Source organism: Macrotis lagotis, chromosome X, assembly GCF_037893015.1.
Source record: "Macrotis lagotis isolate mMagLag1 chromosome X, bilby.v1.9.chrom.fasta, whole genome shotgun sequence".
Lineage (NCBI taxonomy): Eukaryota > Metazoa > Chordata > Mammalia > Peramelemorphia > Peramelidae > Macrotis > Macrotis lagotis.
The window spans coordinates 540,702,812-540,716,208 of NC_133666.1; positions in this window are offsets into that span (position 1 = coordinate 540,702,812).

Sequence of the window (13,397 nt, forward strand, 5' to 3'; positions counted from 1 at the left end):
CGACAGGTTCTATAGACAGATTCCCTAGATGTTTTTAAAGACTTTCTGCCCCCCAAAGAGGCTACAATCTTAAGTAAGTTCTTTGGAGCAATAGAATCAAGCTCCAAAAGGAAGCTAGGTTAAATATTGTGACATATTTCCATAGTAGTACCATATCATTAAGAAATTCCCTTAATTAATGTAGAGGGCCAGCCACTGGGAGTGATACTCACATATCCCTGGTGACTTTTTCCATTAAAGATACATGTGAATTATTGTTCATTGTATGGATGCATTGGTTCACCAGTGAACTGACCTGGGATAATCTGTGGCTCTGGAGGTGGTTGTAAAAGTTGTTTTTGTTTTTTTTGACAGAGAAGTATGCAGATTTCTAAGAATACATATTGCAAATTTACCCAGGAAATTGTGAAACTGGGTCTCCTTTAATCAGTCAATCCCCAGATAAGTTTTTGCTATAAAAAGTCTGAGTTTCCAAAAATAAAGTTGGTAGATTTTTAATTCCCAACCTTTCATGTTTGGCTATGTTTTTCTACCCAACCTGACTCTTGGAAATTCATGTCCAGACCCACACTAGAGCTATTGCAGGCAATAAGCTAATAAAGAATTCTTCCCCATATTAAAATTTCTGTTATATCATTCTTGGCTATAATCTCAAAAGGCAAATGATGAGAGACCTAATATTTGGGTTTTTCATTGGGAAAAATACTCAAGATTATGGTGTGGAGAATTATTCAGCGTTGTACTTGGCTCTGGATAATGTGGACTCTGTGCAGATATGATTAATACCAGGAAATTTCAGTGCTTGACTAGTGATTGAACCAGGGTATCCTGTTGATTGCTAACTCCATAAATGACAGATTAGAATGACAGAGAATTGATGTACTTTGGGTCCTTTGGGTGCTATTTTATATTTTTCTTTTCTTTAAAATTAGTCACAATTAGAAACTGACAAAATTCACTGAGTTTGTGGAAGTTCTTAAAAGGATTTAAATACAATAACAATTAAGATAACCAGAACACTTGAGTTTATTTTTAAAGAACATATTTTAAATAAATTAAATTGACATATAATTTGATTTATACTCTATAACATTAAAATTCCATTAATAATGCCAAATTGATTGTAAAGATTGGTACAGAAAAAATATAATCTATGTACAAAGATAATAAGAGAATTTTATTCAGTCAATATCAAATGCAATAATAGTTGTAAAGCACTTAGCAATATGACTGGCACATACTTGATGCTATTTAAATGTTTATTCTTTTTCTCTTCCTTATTAAAAACATTACTCTTCAGAATTGAAATATAAAGGCTTATATCATTGTCTAAACTATATTACAGTAAAATGCAAAAGCTCCTTGATAGGAGTGATAACTTCTCTCTCTCTCTCTCTCTCTCTCTCTCTCTCTCTCTCTCTCTCTCTTATTGTAGTCAATTTATGGCTACTAAATTGGATCAAATACCAGTGAAAGTATAACATTTATTTTAATTTATTTTTAATGTCATTTTAATAATAGAGATCAAACTAGTCTTTGCTTAAAATAATAAAGGTCTAATTTATGAATATGACTATGAATAAATATGAATAAATCTTCTTATGATGATTATAATTGAGGTAACTGTTAATAATATATATGTGTGAATCAGAATTAAAACTAAATAAGTTTTGATTTCATGTTTTTCATCATCAAATAAAAGAGTAAATTAGTTTGATGTAAATTGGCCTGCTCAAGTCAACATCTTAGGATAAATATGGTTTCTCAGTAAGGAATTATTTTAAATAAATTCAACTAATATATATTAAATATATACTCTATGAAAAGTAATTTAGAGCATATTGAAAAAAGTTCTAAGGCAAAAAGAATATTGAAATAGTTACATCAAAATAGATAATGAAAATTTCAGATATAAAGCTAAAATCAAGTTTAAAGAAAAAATTATTTCACTAAAATATATAAACAAAATAAGTTAATAAAAAATCATTACAAAGTAGAAATATAACAAACTCAAGATAATCTGAAATTATATAAATTTTTTAAAATAGAGAATAAAAAATCAAAAACCAAAATGTTTACAGAAGTGATAGTACTAAAAAACCTATGTTATTAAAATGCTAACAAAATTTATAAGCTTTTAACCAAATTTATTAAGGAGAGCAGAAAATCAAATCAATATATTTAAAAATGCAATAATTGAAAAACCAAGAGAAATAAGAATTCTCAAAACCTGCTTGGCAAAGGTCTATATTTCTTCAAAATTTAATTATTTGACAAAGTGCAACCCTCAATTATACTATATAAATGTTAGAAATTTTGCCAATAAAAACAATAGCATAGTAAGAATGCCCCCCCTTCCCTGGTCATTATTTGATATGGAACTTGAAAAACTAGTCATAGAATTAAGGAAAGCAAAAAAAAAAATAATTAATCCATGAAGATAATCAAACAAGAGTCAAAATCTATACATATTTTCTAATAATGTGGTGCCTCATTTAGAAAGTAATAGGAAATCAGTAAAGAAACTCTTTGAAAAATAAAGAATTAGAATTAAATTTCAGACTACAAAATAAATATACATACATGCATACAGGCAGGCATACATACACATAGACATATAAATATGCAAACATGGAATTATAAACAAAGATATGTATGCATGCATGCATAGAATATACATTTATACTCACATATATAAATGTATATAACAAAACCCAGGAAATAAAAATTTTAAAAAGTTATATTGGAAATTACTATATAATGCACACAACACTTGAAAATTAATCTACTATAGTACACTCAAATTTTAATCTATTGAATTTTTAAAATGTTTTCCCTAAAATGAAGAACAGTTTCAATTATTAAGGAAATAATTAGTAGAGAAGGCTGGGGAATACTCAGTATAAAGAATTCAAAGTTAATTTATAAATTTAATTTTATTCCAATCAAATAACCAAAGAAATACTTTATAGAGTTGTATAAATAATAGCAACATTTAATGAAGGAACAGAAGAGAAAAAATATAACAATCAAAGGGGAATAGCATTTTAAGTCTTCAAAATATTATAATTCAGAAATCCAAAATTCAATGGAAACTAGTTAAAAATATCAAGATCAACAGACTGCACAGAGAAGGAAAAATCAGCTAAAATTAACCCTTTAACTCATTAAATAAATCAAAAAGCATAAAATCACAGGAAACAATTCTCAATTTGATAAGAACTACTGAGAAAATGATAAATTAATCCAGCCAAAATTATCTTTAGACAAATATTATACATAATATTCCATAATAAATTCAAAATGTATACATAATCCAAAATAAAAGATCATACCAGAAAACAATTAGAAGAGAATCAGATCACGTAACTTTCACATCTTTGAGAAGGGCATGAATTCTTGTTCAAACAGGGATAGAGGAGATTTTTTAAAAAATATAATGCAACTTCAAAGGTATAAAATTAGAAAAACTTTTCCTTCATTGGTGGAGCTGTGAATAAGTACAGCCATCATGAAAATCAATTTTGAGTTATGCTAATAAAATCTTCATATCTTTTAGTCAGTTTTTTGCTTTACTTTTGCTTATTTTGTTTTTGTTTTTATTGGAAGGGGTAGTACTCTTAGCGATGCAGGGAATCATGGACATAGGGAACATTGTGATTAAGTGGGAAAAAAGTTTACATCTTTTGTTTGTATTGTTAAAATCCTGTAATCCTATTGATCCCCTAACTCTCTGTTAAAACACCTCACCTTGACTTCCAGTCTGACTTTGGCCATGTTCTCATTGATAAAATCAAGCAAGATTATGAGATGGGGAAAAAGAAAAAATCGTCTTCCCTGCCCAGAATCAAAATCTCCAGTGTAAGACCCCTGACAACTCCCAAAAGGCAAACTTTCCAAGGCAGAACTCGGACAACTCCCAAGACACCACCTTTCCCCAAGGTCCCTAAGGAAGCATTTAAGGAGATTCTGGTCAATGTTGTTCCTTTCTTTCTTTCAGATTTACTGTGTTAATCTAGTTGCTGACCTGCCTGGTTAATTAGTATACTATGATCCAAGTGGCCTTTAAAAACTCTTAAACTTTCTATCACTTTATTTGTTTTGTAACAACTTCTTAATAAATCTCTATTTTTCTTTTAACACCTGCATTCCTGGGTCAACTAGTGATTCATCACAGGAAACACCAAGGCCCTGCAACATTAGGAGCCAGATAATCTTGTCTCTTCTATTCCTGAGGAATAAATGGAAACCTCTAAACACAAAAGGTAGAAATGAATTTTCTTTTTATTACAAATTCAAACATACCTAATCTTCTGTTAATAAGTTGAGAAAAGATTAAATACATCCAAAAATGTTCATTTCTCTGGGAAATTGAGTTTAAAGAACAATCATTGCAAAGGGCAGATGACAGGAAAAAAATACCTACAAAAAGGCAAGAGAGAGACAGAGAGAATGAATTTAAATCTTACTTATCACGTCATGATATCAATCAGCAAATATTTATCAAGTGCTTAAAGATGTGCCCAGTAAGTACAAAATTAAATTCTGAAAAGAATACAGAAGAATTGTTAATATGTGGTAGCTTCCCACAAGGAACTCTTAGAACCTTACTCACAACTCCCGATCTCAACCTCCCATCTGCTCCCACCCCATCCCACCCTCACAAACACATTGATCTATATCCACTTTTATTTATCTTTTATTTCTACATTTATCTGGTAATCTCCCTGTATCTATGCTCTCCTATTCCTCCAGATGTCAGTTGCCCCTAGTGATTCCATCTCTCCCCTTCCCGAGATAGCTAGACTGTTCACACAACAAATTCCCCAGAAAAGTCTCATCCATGTAAGGTTATCATCTCACTTCATAAGGTTGAGTACTGGAATACATTCCCACCTCAAAAGTAAGACCTTCTTCCTTTTCTCCTTTTGATTCTTTTCCTCCTTATACATCTTTCTCTCCCTTCTTTCCCACTCCCCATAAGTTCTTTTCTCTTCTAGAACACAGAAATCACCTTCCCCTCATTGCTAGCATTTGATTTATTACACTGCATCACTCACTCTTCTCTATCCCCCTTCCCTCATCCCCCCTTTAATGTGCCCTTTCATCTTTCAATGTAGTCCCACAAAAGCATTAAACTGTAGATATGTCTCCAGTTTCTTTCCATAATTCCATCTGACTCTTCACTGTTACCTCTACTAAATATCTGCTTTCACAGTTGTTTTCTTGTGTATGTATGTACATTTAGAAAGAAGTCTCTTACTGATCTTTCAGTTGTCATTCTGTTACTGTTGCTATCTAAATTCATTCATTTATTTTTTTTAAGTTTTTGCAAGGCAAATGGGGTTAAGTGGCTTTCCCAAGGCCACACAGCTAGGAAATTATTAAGTGTCTGAGATTGGATTTGAACCCAGGTACTCCTGACTCCAGGGCCGGTGCTTTATCCACTGCGCCACCTAGTAGTCCCCCATTCATTTCTATAATTCTGTTGTTTAGAGTGTTTAAGATGCAAACAATCTCTTCAGCTATGGTTTTCTTTCTTTTTTCTTTTCCTTTTTTACTTAATTTTTTTTTTTATTTTAAACTTCAATAAAAAGTAAGAAAAGGGAATAAACCTTGCCTTGTGGACAGTAGAACAAAAAAAAAGAAGACAAGATATTAAATAAATTTTCATTTCAAGAAAGTCTATAATAAATACTACACATTGTGTTAAAAAGTGTTCAGTTTTTCTTTGCATCCTCTAGTTTTCTTTTGATCTTTGCTGGGTACTGGACTTCCTCATATATAAGACACACTTTTGGGGGGCCCAAAATTTGAAAAAAATATATTACATAAGTTATTGAACTCAAGTTTCATTCATTAGAAATTCATACAACTCCTAATCACTGTCAAAACTCCCATCTATTAACTTGACCTCATCTGTGTTTGATAACAAATCACTCCCTCAGGAGAAGCTTTAACTGCTCTCCTGCCTTTGTTCTAGTCTGTGGTTGACCACAAGTGCTCCCTGGGTTAAGTCTGGTGCACGGACACATGCATAGTCCATTCCATTTCATGAACCTGAAGCACCAATTGTGTTCTCCTTTGAAATCAGTAACTTCTTTTTTCATCAGCAATTCTCCTTGCCTCATGTGAGTCATCTTTGCAGACACAGGAATTCCATCTTTGCTCTTCAATCCATATCTTCAATTCCCTGTCTACATAAGCCATTTTGCTTACTTGCCTCTCATGGCTTTCTTCTGCTGTGGAGTTTTCAGTAGGGTTTTTTTTTTTTTTTTACTTCCTGTAGCCATTCTGAAATTGTTTTCTCAGTTGGAGGTGGACCAAACTTACATTCAGCAGCACAATTTCCATTCGCTTTTGCAAACTGTATCACTTTGAACTTATACAAAAATCTTTTCTGAGCCATTTCTGGGCAGAACATGGCAAAATGTAACCTAATATACAAATGCTAAACAATGAGTGCAAAGACAAGTGAGAAAACGTGGGAAATGCAAGTAAAAAAATCTAAAACCTCTGTATAATATGCTCCTAATTTTTAGACCCCAAATTTTTTCAAAAAACAGTGTGTCTTATACATGGGGAAATATGGTGTTTTTTTTACTTTATTTTTGCCCTTTCCTCTCCCCCTCCTCTTCAAGAAAGCTACAATTAAATGCTTGCACACACACACATACATGCACATGATACATACACAATACACATATATACAAATGATATTCCTAATGTAATCCTAGATAGCTTTAATTTATGCAGGGGAAAGATGAAGAGAATTGTGAATGTAGAAATTGGGTAGAGATGTAAATTGACTGTCATGTACCTTTCAGTTGTAAAATGACTAGAAGTAGAGAATTATGATTGTAACAGAAAGAATTTGTAATCTGCTCAAATTGGGTGGAGATACCCAATACAACTGATTCATTGTTTAACTTAAAATTTGTATCCTGATCTTCTTAGGCTTTACCCTCTACCTAATTCCTGGTCCATAAAGAGAAAGGGAGTTCACCTTTTCCCTTTTAGCTGAGAGGCAAGATATAAAAGCCTGGGTTGGACTCTAGCTCAGAGCCAATAGTCTTCTAGTCTCTCTCTTTCTCTCTCTCTCTCTCTCTCTCTCTCTCTCTCTCTCTCTCCCAATCCCTTCCTGTGTTGTAACTTCTTTTAATACATTTTTGCTTTATTTCCACCCTTGATTTCCTGAGTCTGAATAATGATTCCTCATAGGCAGAAGTGAACTCAAGTAGAAAGCAGCTACATAACCATTAACATATTTATATATACATATATATTTACATATATATGTATATATATATATATATGCATAATTTCTACTTATCCTCTGTTTTTCTGAAGATGGATAGCAGTTTCTAAATCTACTGATTCTTCTTTCCTTTATCACAGCATTATTCCTACCTTACACTATGTAGCTATTAAAGTCTAAAACAATCTTGATCAGTGTGGCTGATATAATTTCCCTTTTTTCTCTTTTGATTAAATCTATTTTAACTTTAATTTTATCTATGATCATGATTACTTTCCCTACTTTTATTACATAATACATTCTACTCCTGATATTTATCTCTCATTTTTATAACATTTCCTGAAAGCAACAACCCCTCTCATTCCTGTGCTTTACTTTGACCCACTACCTTTCCCTCATATTCTTTAAGCTACCCCACTCCAAGAATCCCTCCCTTATACTTCCATAATCCCATTCCAGTTAATACTTTCCCTATACCCCTCCTTATTCTAATCCCTCGACCTCTAACTTAATATCTTCCCTATGACCTCAACTTCTTATTTTCTCAATTTAAAAGATTTTTACCCTTCTGGTTATATATGTATTGTTCCCAATGAGACAAAAATCCCAAACCAAAAACCCTCCTTCCTTATCTAATTCTTCTTGCACTCTACATGAGGTAATTAATCTTTTTTTCTTTTTCTGTACCATCTTACTTTTTTGAATCACATCATTCAGCTTTACTCCAATCATTCTTATCTCAATTACTAAGGAAAATTTTAGATATAGGGTTTATATTTCCATGTAGAAATCATAAACAATTTCTCCTCACTAAGTACCTTATAATTAGCTTTTGATGTTTATCTTATATTTCTCTTGAATTTTGAATGCAAAGTTTTCTTTTAAGTTAAGGTCTTCTTGAGTAGAATCCTGAAAATCTGTTCATTGAATATCTTTTTTCCCCCATTCAGTATTAAGTTAGGTATAATATGTACAGGAGTAAGCCCAGGTTTTCTGTTCTTTGATATATAATGTATTATGATTTATAGTCTTTTGATGTGACCATTGTTAGAGTCTATGTAATTCTATCTGTGGCTCCACTATATTTGAATTGTTTTTGTTGTTGTTTTTGCCTTGTTGCTCATTTTATTTCTCCCTTAACTTGGGGGTTTTGAAATTGCCTATGATACTCCGGTTGTTTTCCTCCTAAAATCTCTTTCAGTTTGTGTTCAGTATTTTTTTTTCTATTTCATAACTTTCCCCTCTTGTTTTAACACTTCAGAACGATTTTCTTTAATTATTTTCTTATTATGGTATCTTTTCTATTATAGTTTTCAAGTAGTTGGATTATTATGTTTTCTTTTCTTGATCTTTTATCCAGCTACATTCTTTTCTTATGAGATATCTTATATTCTTGTCTATTTTTTTTCATTCTTTTTTTTTAGGTTTTTTTCCAAGCCAAACAGGGTTAAGTAGCTTACCCAAGGCCACACAGCTAGGTAATTATTGTCTGAGACCGGATTTGAACCCAGGTACTCCTGACTCCACGGCCGGTGCTTTATCCACTATGCCACCTAGCTGCCCCTATTTTTTTCATTCTTTATATTATGTTTTATCATTTCATAGTCTCATAGCTTCACTGACTTACCCTTTACCAATTCTAATTTTCAGGGAGTCATTTTTCTTACTTAAGATATGGATTCATTTTCCAGTTGGTTGACATTCTTTTCATAAGCTTGGTTTTCTTGGATTATTGTTATTTTTAAAATTTTTTCCCTCAAGATCTCTTATGTGATTTTTTCCATTCTTTTTTGGAGTTTTTCCTATGAATTCTTTATGGGCACGTAACCATTTGATGTTACTCTTTATAGTCCGAGGAGATTTTTTTAGCTCAGTATCCTCCTCTGAAGACCAACCCCATTCTTCTCTGTTCCCATAGTAAGTGTCTATGGATGTTTTTTTTTTTCCTTTGCCAGTTCACTTTTAATTTTTCTTTTAGTAGGTTGTTATGTTCACTTCTAGTCTTGGGGTGTGGGAGATAGTACCTTTAGCCTCAGGTCTTTCTTACTGTTAATTTTTTGGGTTTTGTTCCAGGGCCTGCCTCTGTATTCCTTTCCTCCTCCATATTACCGACACATAACTGAATTAACCCTTGAATTTTCTCAGGTCTTTTCCAGCACTAAGATTAGGAACTCTGCAGAGTAGAACCCCTCTCCGTTCTGATTTCTCTTCCTCTGTAGACCCAGAGCTGGCTCAACTTCCTGATGTTTTAATATCATTTCCAACCCAGAATGTTAAAGGCCCCTAGCTGTGACTTATATTCTTCCCTATCTTCACCCCTGTTGCTCTCCATCCCACCTCAAGCATAGATACAGTAGTGTTCAAATATCCCCTATTCAATGTTGCACAAATATCCCCTCCTCAGGTTGTCTTGGAAGCAATGGAGGACTGATCAGACACCCTCTGTCTCCCATAGGGAAAAACCTCTCCCCATTGATTAACTTAAATTGAGTCTTCTCCATTGTGACTTCAGATGGTATAGCTTAAGGCACCAGGACAAAGCTCAACAAATTAACAGTAAGGGGGCAGCTAGGTGGAGCAATGGATAGAGCACTGGCCCTGGAGTCAGGAGTAGCTGAGTTCAAATCTGACCTCAGACACTTAATAATTAGCTGGCTGTGTGACCTTGGGCAAGTCACTTAACCCCATTTGCCTTGCCAAAAAATAAATTAAAAAAATTAACAGGAAGAAAGATCTGAGGTTAAAGGCATTATCTCCTATTTCCCCAAGGATCTTATCAAGAACTTATTTCTCCTCAAAATATCCACAACCATGCTGCAGTAAGCAGCATTCCAAGCACATGTAGGTTTCTTCTCAACAGGGACTTGTCTAGGTAGCACACCTGGGCCTGGCATCCCTTAGCAGCAGAGGTTCCCTTCATCTCCCCCAACCTTTTAGATGCCTGTCTCCCCTCAATGTCCTGGCAGTGAAAATCCCTATAGCTGAAGTTAAACTGAAGCTCAGACTAAGACTACCTCCCAGCCTAGCTGTCCCCAGTGCTTACTGCTTGCCATTTCAGAGCAGCTAGCCTGGAGGTGTTTACACTTCATTCAAACCAAACTTCCATCCTGGGATCTTTCTCAGGATCATCTCCAGTCTTCTCAGGTTGTCTCAGGAGAACTGTTGTTCTTCTCTAACCCTTGTTTATCTTTACTTCTCTACATTCACCTTGAAGAGATTTTTTGTCTTATTTCAAAAGGAAACCTGTAGAACTTGGAATTTTCTGACATTCTTCCCAGAATCCTCTTAATTTTACTTATAAAACTGTTCCAAATTAGTCTTTATTATTGAACGTGTATCCTCTGTTCTGTATGTTTAAGTTCATAATAGTATAATAGGTCACCTTAGGTTGCACCAGGAACTCCAAAAGTTTTTGTATATGTTATTCTGTTTCCTTCTCCATTTTCTAATGTGTGTGTGTAAATCTTGAGAATTCAAATGCTCTTTCTTTTCTATTTGATTAGTTTCCTCTTGATGACTTGCATAAATTTGTTCCTGAATTGAACTGCTAATTTTTTTTTTTGCAAGGCAATGGAGTTAATTGACTTGCCCAAGTCACATAGCTAAGTAATTATTTAGTGTATAAGGTCAAATTTAAATTCAGATCCTCCTGACTCCAGGGTTGCTGCTCTATCCACTGTATCACCTAACTGCCTTGTGAATTGCTAAATTTAACAATTATATGTCTGAGTTTGAAGCCTTGTAATATTTTCTGGAGGTGATCTATCAGTTATTTCGATTGAAATTTCATTTTCTTAGATTTTCAAGCTGCTTGCTATCTCTCCAGGAGGAAAAAAAAAATCTTTAATCTGTAAATTTGGCAGGCCTGTATAACAAATCCTGAGTGGTTTTAAAACTCCAAGGACAAAATGTGAATTCATTCACTTTCACCAATGAAGCCTCCCGGCTACAGTATCTCAATAAGAAAGCAGTATAACAGGCCAGTGGTGAGGTTCCTAACTTCAGTTTAGAAAGCATATTTCAAGCCCAGGAACTAATGGGTAACAGGGGGGCTGGGGTTGGATTACTCTAACTCAGGTAACAAAGCATAATCACCTAGGATGACAGAGCAGAAAGACAGGGAACAGACACCTGGCCCCAAGCATAAAAAAGCTTGGCATCATACCCTCTGTCCCCTAGGAGCAGAGCTCAACTATCAAAATGAGCAAAAAAAAAAAAAAAAAAAAAAAAAAAAAAGGAGAGTACTAACCATAGAAAGTTACTATTCTGATAGGGACAATAAAAATACTATCTCAGAAGAGTTCATCAAAGACACAAAGCCTTTGAAGTGAAACCTCAAAGGGGCTTGAAAATAAACAAATTCAAACTCCCTAATTAAATGCCAAATTAGAAATTCCAAAAAGCAAAGACGGTATTAATAAAATTGATAGTAAGAACACTGGTAAAACTAATAAATAAAATGGAGTTGGTTTTATTGAAAGAAAAAACAAATAGATAAATGTTGGGAGCCAGGGTCTCTAAGCTGTTTTACACAGTCGCGGCAAGAAGACTCAAGGCAGTCACACTGCCTGATGGAACAACATTTCCTTCTTCAATATATATAGGGATTCCATGTATACCCATATTTATAGGTCAAAACTTACTCATCCTAATAGTGGAATGACTATAAAGGAAGGATTTCAGAGAAATTCCTTGAATAAAACAGATTGTGAACTCTGTCCAAATTTAACAGGACTGCCTCTCCCTGAGACATACAAAAGGCTTCAACATTATGGAAGATACAGCACTGGGAGTTCCAGGGAGATGTCAGACTATATACAGGGAAACCAGATACAAGATGGATTAGATAGAATTCCAGAGAAATTAACAGTTTTGCCCCCCTTATCATACACAGGAATATATGATAAAGATGGTGAGAGAATAGTTAGTATAGGAAACCAATATGTGAACTCTAACAGCCTTAGTTTATTGGGAAAGAATAAAAACTCATAGAAACCATAGCGTCTACCAACAAGGGCTGAAAGGAAAAATGGTTATATAACTACCCTCACTATAGGTTGTCAAGGGAGCATATCGAAAAACATTACATATGCGGTACAAAAACATAAAAGCATTCCATTAAACAAATTATATCAAAGATTATTATAAGGAAAGTTCTGTTTAATTGATAACTTTACTATACAGCAACAAACTAGGCAACAGGCAGGTTGAGGTCATCACAGTCTGAGCAGGGACAAGAAAATTAACTACACAATTGATAATCACACTTGTAACCACTACATGATCAAACTTGTAGCCATATGAACTATATGATTAATGATGAAAATTGTATACTTTTGTAACCAAAGAAATGATTTTAGTTTGCTTGTTTCATATGATTTTGAGACTATAAAAATAAATCGAAGCAGCTGACAGTCAATCAACCTGCTTATGCCTATACCCACTTGTTGACTCAACTCATTTTACGGACTCTATCCCTCCTGTCAGGTTCCAAGGACCCCACAGAGGGTGGACCCCCGCAGATAAACCTTTGGTTAATCTGATTTTAAAAAGAGAGAAGAAAATCAAATTATCAATATCAAAAATGAAAAGACTGAACTTACCACCAACCATGAGGAAAATATAGTAATAATTCAAGTTATTTTTCCCAACTGTATGACAATGAATCTAACAATTTAAATGAAATGGATAATACTTACAAAAATATAAGCTGGGGGAATAGCAAAAGAGAAAATAAAATACTTAAATAAACCTATTTCAGAAAAAGAAATTGAATAAAAGTCATCCATAAACTCCCTAAGAAAAAATCTCCAGGGGCGGCTAGGTGGCGTAGTGGATAAAGCACCGGCCCTGTAGTCAGGAGCACCTGGGTTCAAATCCGATCTCAGACACTTAATAATTACATAGCTGTGTGGCCTTGGGCAAGCCACTTAACCCCATTTGCCTTGAAAAAAAAGAAAAAGAAAAAATCTCCAGGGCCAGTTAGATTCACAACTGAATTCTACCAAACTTTTAAGGAACAATTAAGTTCATTTTGAAATGAACTATTTGAAAAAAAATAGAAAAAGGAGTTCTAGCAAATTTCTTTTATGTCACCAACAGGGTGCTGATACCTGAATCAGGAAGAGTCAAAACTGAC